A 12,582-nucleotide genomic window follows, 5' to 3' on the forward strand; every position below is an offset into this window, starting at 1 on the left:
GCAGGCCACAAACCTCTCTAGACATGAGGTCAGGTTGGCAGATAGATGCCTCCGTCCCCTGCAGCAGGGAGTCCCCCACAAGAATCACCCACTGCTTCTTCCGGGCGTTCCGGCTGGGCACAGGGTGTGTTGTCCAAGGTACTTCCCTTGCAGCCATGCCCATCTCCTCCTCATCCTGGAGGGCACTAAACCTGTTCTTCAGCTTCAAGTCTTCGGGAGGAGTAGGAGCCTTTCTCCTCCCASGAGCAGTGACCAGTTTCCAGCCTTCTTCTACGGTGTTATGATGTACCATTTCACACGGCACAGAGCCCTCTGGCAACTCCACTGCTGCGGGGTGTTGGGACTCCCGAAGCTGCACAGTCTCCGAGAATACCCTGTCTATCTCTTGCTCCGCTTCCCAGATGCTGCGCAGCCTACTGACCTCCTCCTGTAACTCCCTTACCTGATGACACAGCTCGGCAACAGCAGCACACCTCCTGCAGGAGAGCTGGCTGCCAGCCCCAGATACTTTTAGAAATAACTTTCCATAATATTTTGTAAGGTTTGGGGCAGTCTTAAATTAATAATTGTCAGTGTTATCTTAAAACAGTGGGTTTTTCTCCTTCTTGAAATGAAGCATTCACTTGGAATTTGCCACATTAGCAGTGGTATTTATGAATGCACTATTTCATCAAAATTCATATGTAATTCATGTTTCTTTAATCTTCTTTCTGAAATTTCAAACCCTCTAGAAGGTGTTTCTCCTCTGTAAATGTTTGGTGACAGACCGATAAAAGCATGTGGTGATTTATTGTCTCCAAAATAAAGACACAGTATTGCTAGAGGGCAGATACACTATATTTGGAATTGCTAATTGATTTCCTTGAACAACCCTTGTTYTCTGACAGTCCCAAATAACTATACAGTATTTATTATTTTTTCTGTACTTTAAGTTCTGAATAATAATAATGTTGCACTAAACCTACAGTATTTTATCCATGGGCTAACTAGTATGGTTGGAATTTTTTCTCATATACAGCTAGAGAAGTTCAGGTACGTTGGAAAGACAATAATTTTTTTTTCTGTCTTACAAATGACTGTCAGAGGTCAAAGTTTTATTATGAAAAAAAGGTAGTCACATGGAAAACAGTAAAAAAAAATAGTAGTCACATGGTGAGAAATCCATCTTTTAATTGACTTGGATATATTTATTTCTTAATAGATTTTGCCTCTCTATTACAGGTAAGACTCAGCTGGATTTTTGTCCATTTTCTCAATCACTTTTATTTAATGGCCCTTGTTCATGTAGGGATGACTTTCTAGTTCTCTCATTTTACAAATGAAATATTTTCCTCCTCAGATAAGAAGCTGAAATAAAAGACTGGCATTCCACTCAGAGACCCTTTTATATATACATGAGTTGATTACAATATCTGCTAAGGCAGGTCTCTGTGTTTGGTATTTAATAAGCTAGCATTGTCATGATTGCAATCTTATTTAGGAAAATGAGGTAACAATTTGAAACTACAGATGGATTTGTTTTTCAAATGCCACAGTCAGTACTGGAGTTGTTCAAGTGTTTATTCCCTCTCTTTGGGTCTGCATATAATCCCTCTCTTTCAACTTTGATAAATCTTTTATTTACTTGTATGCTGATGACACTGTCTTGCTGATATCTGATAAGAGGACTAGAAAGATTAACACTATTTCTCACACTGAGCTAACAGAAAGTAACAAACTGACTTCATGAAAATGAAGCTAATACTCAATTTAGATAAGACTTCTGGGGTATTGTTCACTCCTTGACCTCTGCCAAGAAGGAAGCTTTTCAGATGAATCCAGACAAGAACACACATTAATGCAACAGATTTTACTGAGTATTTTGCAATATTAGGATTGGCTTTTTTTTCCCTTCAAGCTTTATCTAAAAAAAAAAAGACAGCAAAGATGACACTGCAAGTTTATTTATGTTACCTATAAAGAGTTAATCTCTTCCAAGCTTTTTTTTCCCCCACTAGCTTTAGAAGATTTGCATATCGTTTACATCATTAGATTTTAATCTCTTTTAGAAATGCTTGTTCCTATGGCAGAGATGATGTCAAATCTCCCTCTCTATATATTTCTTATGCACATGTTTGCACTGCATAAAAAGGGAGCTGTTGCTCCTAGACAGAGCAAATTTAATATTGCTCTATCTGTGGCTTATTCTTCTTGTCTGTCGTTTAGATAAAAAGTGGATAGACTAATCGTAGTCATACTGTAATTATGACGATAGATAACAAACTGTGAAAGTTCATCAGTGGATATAAGAAAAGCAAACCTTTTCCGAAACCTCAAAAGCATATTTGAATTACAGAAGAACATTGTTACATACGGACTCAAACAGAATGATTTCTTAACTGTGGATAACATGAGTTAAGTGTGTGAACTGACAGTTGTAACATTGCAAGTGCATGCTGTTAGCCTGTCTAGTAGGAGTTAGTTTAGCCTTTAACCAAAACATTTATCCCTTAACCAAATGCTTTTACTGTATATCAGCTGACAGGCATTAAGCTGTTAGTTTATACGGTCTATTTTGCTTACCCGTAATGTAAATGAGTGACTCAGAAAATCTAAGAATGTCTTCTGTGTTTATTATATAGCTGAAGTACTGGGACAGAAGTCACAATAAATATGGGAATAAAACTGATCTGGAACATGTAGTGCTACTCATTAGAAAGATCCAGAGATAGTGATAAATGTGAAAAGATTGAATGTTTTTTCCATTTCTAAAGAATATGATAAAGAACATGTTGCAGCTACATTTGTCTGCATTGTGCTAGATATACGCATTATAGACATCTATATATAGTGTACCATACATACATCGTGTGTACTGTATGTAACAAAAAGATTTCATTTCACAAATAGCATCTAGCCAGGTAGGCACAGATGGATATAACAAATACATTGGAGAAACATGAAGAAGTAGTAAAATGTTTATGAATTGCTGGAAAAGGAAGTGAAAGCACACCAGTCACCAAACCTAATGGTTTACCTGTGTTAAAGAAATGTCACCGAAGAGATGCATTCATTTTTACACACGTAATCAAACACTTAGGTTTGCCTCAGACAATATCCACAGTTTTGGCACTAAACCCAGAATTTTTGTTGTTGTTGTTTTCCTTCCTGGATGTGCTGAAGTTTCAACACACAGAAAATAGTGGAGCAGTCAATCCCCCATTTGGTTTAAGGTCCTCTGCTCCATTTGCAAACCCGTCAGGCTGCCTGTATAAGCTGAGCGCGCTGGCACCTCTCGGAGACTATAAGCAATAGAGGCAGAACAGCTGCTAGAATGCCTCTGCGAAACAGTAAATCCGCAGCAGATACTCAGGCATTCAGGAATGAGAAAGGAATTGAGGCTGCAAATGAAATACATTTTGGAGGAAAAGAGAAGAAACAGAGTAACAGGAATTCGGTAGGACAACTGAAAGGATATTGTGCTCTTTGGTTTTGGCTACTCTGAAACTAAAATTGTCAGAGAGAAGAAAACAAACCAGCTAATGAACGTATAGGGAGTCTAGTTAAAAATAAATACGTGTCTGACTAAACTGACCATGTTTACTGATCTGAGTAGTGAAATAATTCTATTACCTGTAAAAACAGCTATATATTATTGTGTTTTCTAAGGAAGGGTAATGGAAATAGATACTGAATCTAAACCTAGTGCAGAAGCCAGTACTTCTAAGAGATTTCAGGACAGTTGTGTTCTGTGGACTCTAGGATTATAGTGAAGCTCTGGTTTTGCTCTTTTATTGTTTTACTTCTTTCTCCCCATGACTGAAATTAAAGGTACTGCTAGCTGGTCACAGTCTGGTGCTACTATCTCTTCAGGATTTTCTGTTGTATTGGTCTCATCTGGCAATCATTGCGCATGCAAAATGCAGTCTGAAATCAAATGAGAAAGGAGACAATGGAGGTAGAAGAGTTCTAAGAGTACCAGAACTGCAGAATCTGTTTTTTGTTTAGATACTTTTTCTATTTGCTGCTTCTTTACATTTTTTTTCTCCCCACACCCATGCGAAATGCAAGAATTTAAGGGATATGAATCAGTTTAAATTGCTACTGTAGTATTGGGTGCTTTTCAGCTGGTATTTATTATCTTGGCTCTAAAAACTGAAGTACAGTCGAGGGAACTAACTGTCCTTAAAAACAATTGAACTATAAATATCATGAAACAAATAACTGCTCATATTGTTACTTATAGCATTCTGGGTATTCTAATTAGGGATTAAGACATGACTTTGCTCAATGTTGCACAAACACAAAGAAATAAGCCCCAAACTGGTTATAGACTCAGAACGAGGTAAAAAGAGACAACATATGGATACGAACAGATGGAATTGTATACACAAACAGTGAGCAAATATTGAAAAGGTCTTGGCATCCCAGAAGCCTAAATATTAGTGGATATGATTTTTAAGCAGCAGTGTTTTTGAAGAGTAAACTGAGGCATTTTTACACTTCCTTATAATGAGCTCCTTAAAAGCAGTAAGGGCAGTATAGTGAAAAATCCGATTTTCAAACAGACAAAAATATATCTGAAAATACCAGTATGAGACCAATATCCTAGGCCATATAAAGTGAAATGAATGAGTTGTAAGTACATACGTATGGTGGATACAGTTAGAACAGCTATGAAGGCTAGTTGTGAAGGACCTTAATGAAGGTATGTGGCCTATGTGTGAGTCATAGAAAGAAGTCAGGATATAGTGAGGAAAGGGTGATGTAGCTAATAAAAAGGGGTATCGACTGGGCATAGATGTGTGGGTCAAAATTAAGTTATCACAGAATGCACTTGTATAAGCACAACAATCCCTGACATCAAATTCTGACAAATAGTGTGAAAAAAAAATTCCCTTATGCTCCCCCCCCTCCAATCTTGAAATGAATCTCCACTGGATATTTACACACAATTGCTTTTTTGAAAGCCTCCATACAAGGGTTACTGCATACTTCCCAGCACAAAATATATTATACTTATTCGAGTCACTCCAGAAATAGTTTTTTTAATGTGCTTCTACAGTATTTATGTGTATTTCACATACATCTTTATATATTTCCACCACCTTAAAAAGAATGTATAAAAGATTTCCTTGAAGTTGTGGGGGGTTTTTTTCTTTGTTTACTTTCCTATGAAAATACATATCAATTTCTGATGAACCATAGCAAAACAGGACCTAAAAATGTTTTTGGCTTTCATTTCAACCTTCTGTGCTTCACCTGAGGAAGAAGAAAAAAATTATCCTGTTTAAACCGGGAGATATGATGTTCATTAAAAGGTCATTTCTTTTTTGAAAATGTTCTGACTAGAAGAATAGCCAATGCCCTTCGATGCTGCAGGATAGTAGTAGCAGTACGTAAAGAAATGAGAGACCAGAGTGACTCATAAGCGGTCTAACACTACTCAGTTGATTACTGTCTGGCACAGATATCAGAACTCAGTTATCCCAGACTCACAATTTGTACAATTGTAGTAGTCATTCAGTATGCAGTGGCTATATTCAGTCTCTAGAGGGTAAATCAGTTTCTTTTCATGGAACTTYTTTCTGCAGCTGAATTATGCTTTTGGGCTTCCCCTGTATTTCTTATATCTTCTGTGTAGATAAGACCTAAAGTGCAAACAGTACCAATGTCTACATCAAAATGAAAAACCGTTTGTGAGACATCAACATTTCTCACAAGATGCTTTCTTCTGGAAACCATTCCTGAAGATAAGTTTGGCCTGGCCTTGCATAAACACTGGTGGAAGTGTTCTAGCCATTTAGGCGTTCTCAGGGTGTGGTTTTCCCTTGATCTTGTCCAAAGCTCAGTTAGGGTTATGAATGACATTGGAGTAAGCCTTGAAACTGGAATTATTATGCTGTTGCTTGAATATCAGGTTAACAGTGGTGAATGCTTGACAGATTACTACTGTTGCAGTTGCCTTATGATTTCCTGTTTCAGGAGGTGTGCTTAAAACTCCCAAAGGAGTTTAACTGTTAGGAGCTTTTTTGCCCTGCCTTTTCCATTAGCCACAATCTTTGATAGTATGAATATCTCTGGAAAAACTAGTGTTTCAGTGTTGCGGGCTTTTGTTTTTGTGTTGTTTGTAATTAGTGGTTTGTTCATAACTGAGAGAACAACCATAAAAAATTAGAAATATCTAATACTTTCTGAAAGGGTAATGGTGAGGGTTTTTTTTATGGTAGTGATCTTTTAAAAATAAATAGATGGAATAAAAGTCTGCTTCAGCCAAATTAGGATGTGGGGACCTAAGACTATTGAGCCAGGCTAGTGTTTCATGGAGTCCTGACCTTGACAGCGGTCAAGACATAATGGTCCAGGCTAAAGAATATGATACAACTAAATAGACTTCCCACAGGAGATGCTGTCTATTGTCTCCACCATTTAGTAGTGACTTATGCCCTATAGCTTGTGTTCTAATTATCCACATAAATGTTTAATTTTTCTTCTGGTGTGGTGAACAGCTGAGATTGTTCAACTGAAGTCAGTGAAATTATGTTATATAAATCATGAAGAGATGTGATTACAATCTTCTTTGCAGTTAACACAACCTTCATGTTTACTTTTTCATAAGCTCTTCTCCAGTTAATATAAAACAGGTCTGTATATTTCCTTCTAAGACAAAGCAGGAGTGAATGTCTTTAATTGCATAGTTTATAATTCCTACCTAGCATTACTTGTGGTTTCATTTTAGACCAAGACATAATACTGTTTTRATTCTCTGACCTTCAAGAAAGAGCTGTGTTCTGCGCAGTTTATGGGCTGCTAGCCCAATGCTCCAAGCCTGGTATGTAATAGAAGGGGGCAGCAATAAACTTTCCTTCACCTGTTCTCTTTGCAGTCACTTGCATCCATTCAGTTGTAATCAAGTCTGACCCTCAAGAACAGTTGCCTAAACGGCATGAAAGAGTCTTGCCACCTGGAATAAGAAATATAAATGCTAGAACCCAAAATTTTCATGATGTGCAATGGAGTAATTTAAATACAGAAAGATTCCTTTATATTTTAAATGAAGTAACAAGGGATGTTTCTAAGAGAAAAATACTACTTGCACAGGAGAAACTAATGGAGTGAGTAAACAAAATCAACATCCTTTCTTCATCTACAAAATTATATTGGTTACAAGAAACAGCAGCGGCTTTTATAAGCAAATTATTTGTAATATCCCACTGTCACTCAGTAGCTGGTAAATTCCTTAATTTAGTGAAACTGTATTTGAAGAGTGCTTTTTAGGGCATTTGAAATTATGGCTTTAATTATTGATCAGACGCTTCAGCATGCCATCCATAAATGCAGAACATTAATTACTCTAGGAATTAGTTGTAGAGTTAAAAAAAAATGCTGAAGAGATTTAAGCTTCTCCTTTGCACACAAAAGGTGGTGCTTGCCCAATTATTGTAAGCTTGAAATAGTGTGGTGATGGACAAAAAGGAAATTAAAATAGTTAACCAGGTAGAAGTATTTTGGTCCTTCCTGTGATCTGACATATACTGTCTGCTGTTATGCATGTACATCAAACTATGCTGTATAATCCAATCTGTGATGGGTCTTCATATGTACAAACACACTCTAATCTCTTAGGCACACTGTACAACACATGTTTTTAAGCCCTTTTGGCAAAAAGATGCCAAAATTCAGGGTTTTGCTTATAACAAATGTACACCTCATATTTAATGCTCCTAATGCTACTATTGTATTAAATCATTCACCCTTTTCTAGGATAGACACCTGCTAAAACCCCAAAGACAGTTAGTTGAGTAAGTTTCACAAAAGTTGGACAATATGTTAATATATTCTGCCTTTGTGAGCTCCTGTTTAATAATACATGCCATCTCATCCTGGCACCTAGCTTATTCTCTCCTCAACTTAACATTTGTTTATGAATATTATAACAGAAGTTCTCCATTTGTTAATCCATTTTGCACAGCGACCTGAGAGACCCCTCATTTTACTTTGTGCAGCATGTGCAGAATTCTGTCCTTTAAGATAAACTATACATATACTTTGGGAGTTTTGTAATGATGCAGAAGCTAGAAGAATCCTGTCCTGCTAGACCTTTTGTTTTTGTTACAATATGTCTTAGAATAAAATTTAACTGGATTCTGTAAGAATTCGTCAATATATTTGCCAATCAGAAAAAAGGTAAAAGAGGGTTTTTTTGGTTTTATTTCCATAAGCTTCGAATGGTCTTGAATTCTTAATATTAACACCTTTTTTTTTTCTTGTTCTATTTTTTCCTCTCATGCTGACTATTTTTGCTCTCACGAGACTTGTTGGAGAAGAATCATAAAATATAAAATTCTTATAACATTGGTAGCTACTGAATGCAATAATCTGGCTGATATTTCTGATGCACTTCATGAGACTGAAATTTTTGTTGATTCAGTATTTCTACTTTAAGATTTAGGTTAGAGAGTCAGACTGAGCTCTACTATCAGAGGGTGAGGTCCAAAAGTTTAAAAACCATTGAGACTAAAATTTCTCACTGTTAAATGCCTGGACTGGAAGGCAAAGTGCAAACCCATCCTCTTAGATATACAGGCTCATTGTGCAGAACTTATAAAGTGCTAGTCACCTTGAAATGAGATTCAAAGAATATAGTTCCCTGAACAGGATATGCCTGAAGCCTGTACAGATATCAAGTTAGCTGGAGTAGCCAATAGTTAAAGAGTGAATGAGAAGGATATAGGAGAATCTTAATCTCTTCCCTGCTTCCCAGCTCAGATCTTTTTTCCTTTTTCCTTTTTCCTTTTTCCTTTTTTAAAATACTGTAGGTGTCACTAATGAAGATGATGTCTCTTCCCTGTCCAATAGCACACAATCAGTTCTTTCCTTTTCATTTTATCAAGAAAAGGGATGATGTAGCTGATTTTCTGTGGAGTAGCTTTTTTGGAACCCAGATCAGTTTAGAGAATGGGCTGATTGTTTGTCTCATGGATGATCTGTTCAGAGCATGCACAAAAGCCCCAGTCTAGGTGCTTAGAGAGACACAAAATAAGTCATCTGTGGAACTGAGATGCCCCTGGGGTTAGGCAGAATTTGAGAAAGAATTTCTGAACCAGCAGAGAATCTCAATCTTCTTCTAAGTTGAGCATTCACCTTAACTTTGTCTTTGAAAGTTAGAATTTTATTTCAGGTAGCTATCAGCATGCTAGGTGACTGCAGAAACTTCGTGTAGTATAGAAAAAGCTATAAATTTCACAAAATAGTTATTTTCAAAATTTCAGAAACTTAGCGTGGTTAAAAATACTGCATAAATAGTTCCTTTTAGGAGTGTTGTAGCATTTCTGAGTCTATATCAAGAAAGAACATAAACTTTACTGTGGGACAGCTGCCCCATTTTTAAGGGCAAGCAAGATGAAAATCTACATTACGAGTCTCTGGAAGTTCTTCCAGGTGCAGATTTCACAGGAAGTGTACTGAAATAAACACCTTCATATTGAGGGATGTACTAGCAAGATCCAAAACAGGTTGTTAGTTCTTTTTTTCATTCCTCCCCTGTTCCTGAGGAAATTTCTATTGCTGGAAACTACAGTACAAAGCCTGATAGTAGAATGAATTATTTCCAATAGCATTAATTAGATAATACATTTCTTTAAATAATATGGTGGTTATTTGTTTGCTCAAATATCTTTAATATTGCTTATCCTATTGGTTTAAGAGCAATTTAGTTGTAGACTGGTGAGGTAAGGTGCCTCACAAAGCTCCATGTTATGCTTGTTTTTAAAAGCACTATTTTGAATCTAATCAGTGTTTGCTACTGGCAGCCTTCAAACAGAATTTGTAATGAACATTGGTTTAAAAATTTACCAAATGGCTTTTGGCCATCTCCTCTAAACCAAGATAATTTTAAGATTCAGCTATGGTTGAGTTTCATTTCTTTCAGCCACCTATGGCTTTCAGAGTATCTAGGAAAGGAAGTCCATTCCCCTGCTTCTTTCAATAAAAATTTAATGTTCTTCTCAGCATTATCCTTTGAATTGTACATTTTCCCCCTTTATTTTTAAGTTGTCATATTAGATTCCTGTTTCAATTTAACATTGCATATAATCCATTTACTGAAGAGCTGAATCATGATAAAATGATGAGTCAAATTCTGACAGGTTTAAAAGTGGGCATGGCCAACTTATATGTTTGTGTTTTGAAATGTTTTCCCTGCTGATATTATATGTTGTGAAAGATGCTGAGGATGTTTCTGAGTGGATTAAAGGAAATCATTTTAAAATTTCCCTTAAAGTTTAAAGAATGCAGTTCTGACTGTTGATGAAAACTGAACCTTAACTGTTCTACCAAGTTCAGTTTCTGTTTCTCACAAACTTTCTGTTTCCCTGGGTCTTTCATTTAGTTATCAATCAATCAGAAAAAAATAAATAAAACAAAACATCTTTTGAAAAAGCTTCCATTAGCAGGATTCACAAAACCTTAGCAGTTGGCTAGGGCACTCATGGAAAGTTAATTTGTCTGAGAAGAGTTTGATTTTGCAGTTATCTTGATCTCTGTACATATTACTTATTCTTGTATCTTTGAAATGTCTGTGTATGTTTGCATGGCTATATTAGCTTGGACTGAAAGAGAAATATCAAAATACTGAAAAAGACAAATATCAAAATACCTCTAGATAGACTGAAGCAAGTGGACTGAAGAAGCAGTCACTGACTTCCGATAGAAGAATCTGATAATTGATGCAAAATTTTAACTGGGGTTTCAGTTTTCATCTGATTTTTTTGACTATCATAACTTCAATGTTAAAGAGGTATTGAAGTTTGATTAATGAAGCAAAAATATAGTAACATATAAGAAATTATTACCCTTTAGCACTGTTGGAATAAAAACTGATAAAGACAGAAAGAGTGTTTAGTTTGAAACATCTGGCTAGAGTGAATTGTGCAATTTGATGTGTTGGTTTAGGAGAAAAGTGCCACACACTAATCAGCTATTTATTATTTTTAAAGCTGTGAAAGGCATATTTCTATAGCATTTAAAATAAAAAAGTGAGGTAAGCTATGATTTTTCTTTTAAGTGAACTGAGCTTTTTTATCAAATACCTTATAGCAAGAGGTATGCGTTTTGTACTTTGTACTCATCAATATTTTTTCTCTCAAGCTGAGTAGTAATGAAAAAAAACAAACCCAGAAAACAAAACCAACTAAACACCCAAATAACTGGTTTGGAGCCAGAAATTTGTCTTAATTATCCTTATAATACAATTCTGAAGACAAGAGTGGCTAGTTTCCAATTGATTAACTGTACTTCTGGGATTGCCCTGCTGTTCATAATGACTCTTGCCTTGGGGTGACATAGATCACTGAAATATGCTTCCTACTGATGCTAGCAAGGCACAAAATTACTAATTAAAAATAAAAATCTATTTTTGTGTGTATAATAAAATATAGTTTCTTAGTATCCCCTGAAGGTTCCAATAATCAGAGAAATGCTTGAATATTCTTTCGTTTGCATTTTTATAGCCCACAGTGTGTTCAATGTTTTCTGGTTTCGAGGATACAATGTAAGTCAGGGAATTAGAAAAAGGTATTACTTCCATATGGATCTGTTTGGATGTCCTGTTTCTCTCTGAAATTTTTGGAAATATGCAACACAGAAAAACAATTGACCTAGTCACTATCTATGCTTGATGGAATATATTTAACAGGATATGAAGTGAAGTAAAACTTCAGCAAACATTTTCTCTATAATTCCTTCCCAAACTGGCTAAATAAGCCAGACAAATACGTCCTCTCTGGGAATGCTGTCAAATGTCCAATGTTTCTCTGCACAGAGACCCCTGTGCCTCAGGCACTGATATTTGGGACTTCTCTAGTTGGTGAAGTGGTGAGACAGATGAGATGTTGTTACTAAAGCAGCTGGTCCTGCTACACACAGTGTGTGCCACAGTTCACATGTGTGACAAAGAGCCATGAGAAGGCACAGCATACTTTATTTTAATTTCTATGCACTTTATAAAGAACAAGCAAATCACAGAACACAGCTCTGAAATATCTTTYGATTTTCTAGTACCATTTGCTTTCCAGCAGATACATGGTCATTAAGATAATTAACTTGTAGAACATACCGAGAAGAATGTGGCAAAATGACCTGCAAGCATACAAGTAATCAGTACGGTCAATACAGTGGGTCGAGCCATGCATTTCTGTTTGTTGTATACATTTGCTAAAACACTTTTGTCATCAGAAAGATAACTTGTATTCCTATGAGACAGAAAAACTCAGATGGTGTTCAACTATACTTAGACTACTAAAAACTCATCCAAAAAAATTTAAGAACTGAAAACAATTTGGTATATGGTATTATTTCCTATACACACGTGTGCCCACACACACAGTAGACAGCCATTATTTTATATTTTTGAGTCATTATTTTATGGTACTTTGAGAAGGAACTCTAGAGAACATAGTAAGCAAAATTTCCCAGTACCTTATCATCTAACATTCAAAACTACTAATTGCACAAAAAGGTATGAGAATGTGTGCAGTAAATAAAAATAAATAGATACCAACTGTGCATTAGAGAAAGTGGGGTTTTCCTGAGTGCGTTGCATTC

The sequence above is a fragment of the Apteryx rowi genome, unplaced genomic scaffold (genome assembly GCF_003343035.1).
Source record: "Apteryx rowi isolate R43461 unplaced genomic scaffold, aptRow1 scaffold_77, whole genome shotgun sequence".
Classification (NCBI taxonomy): Eukaryota; Metazoa; Chordata; class Aves; order Apterygiformes; family Apterygidae; genus Apteryx; species Apteryx rowi.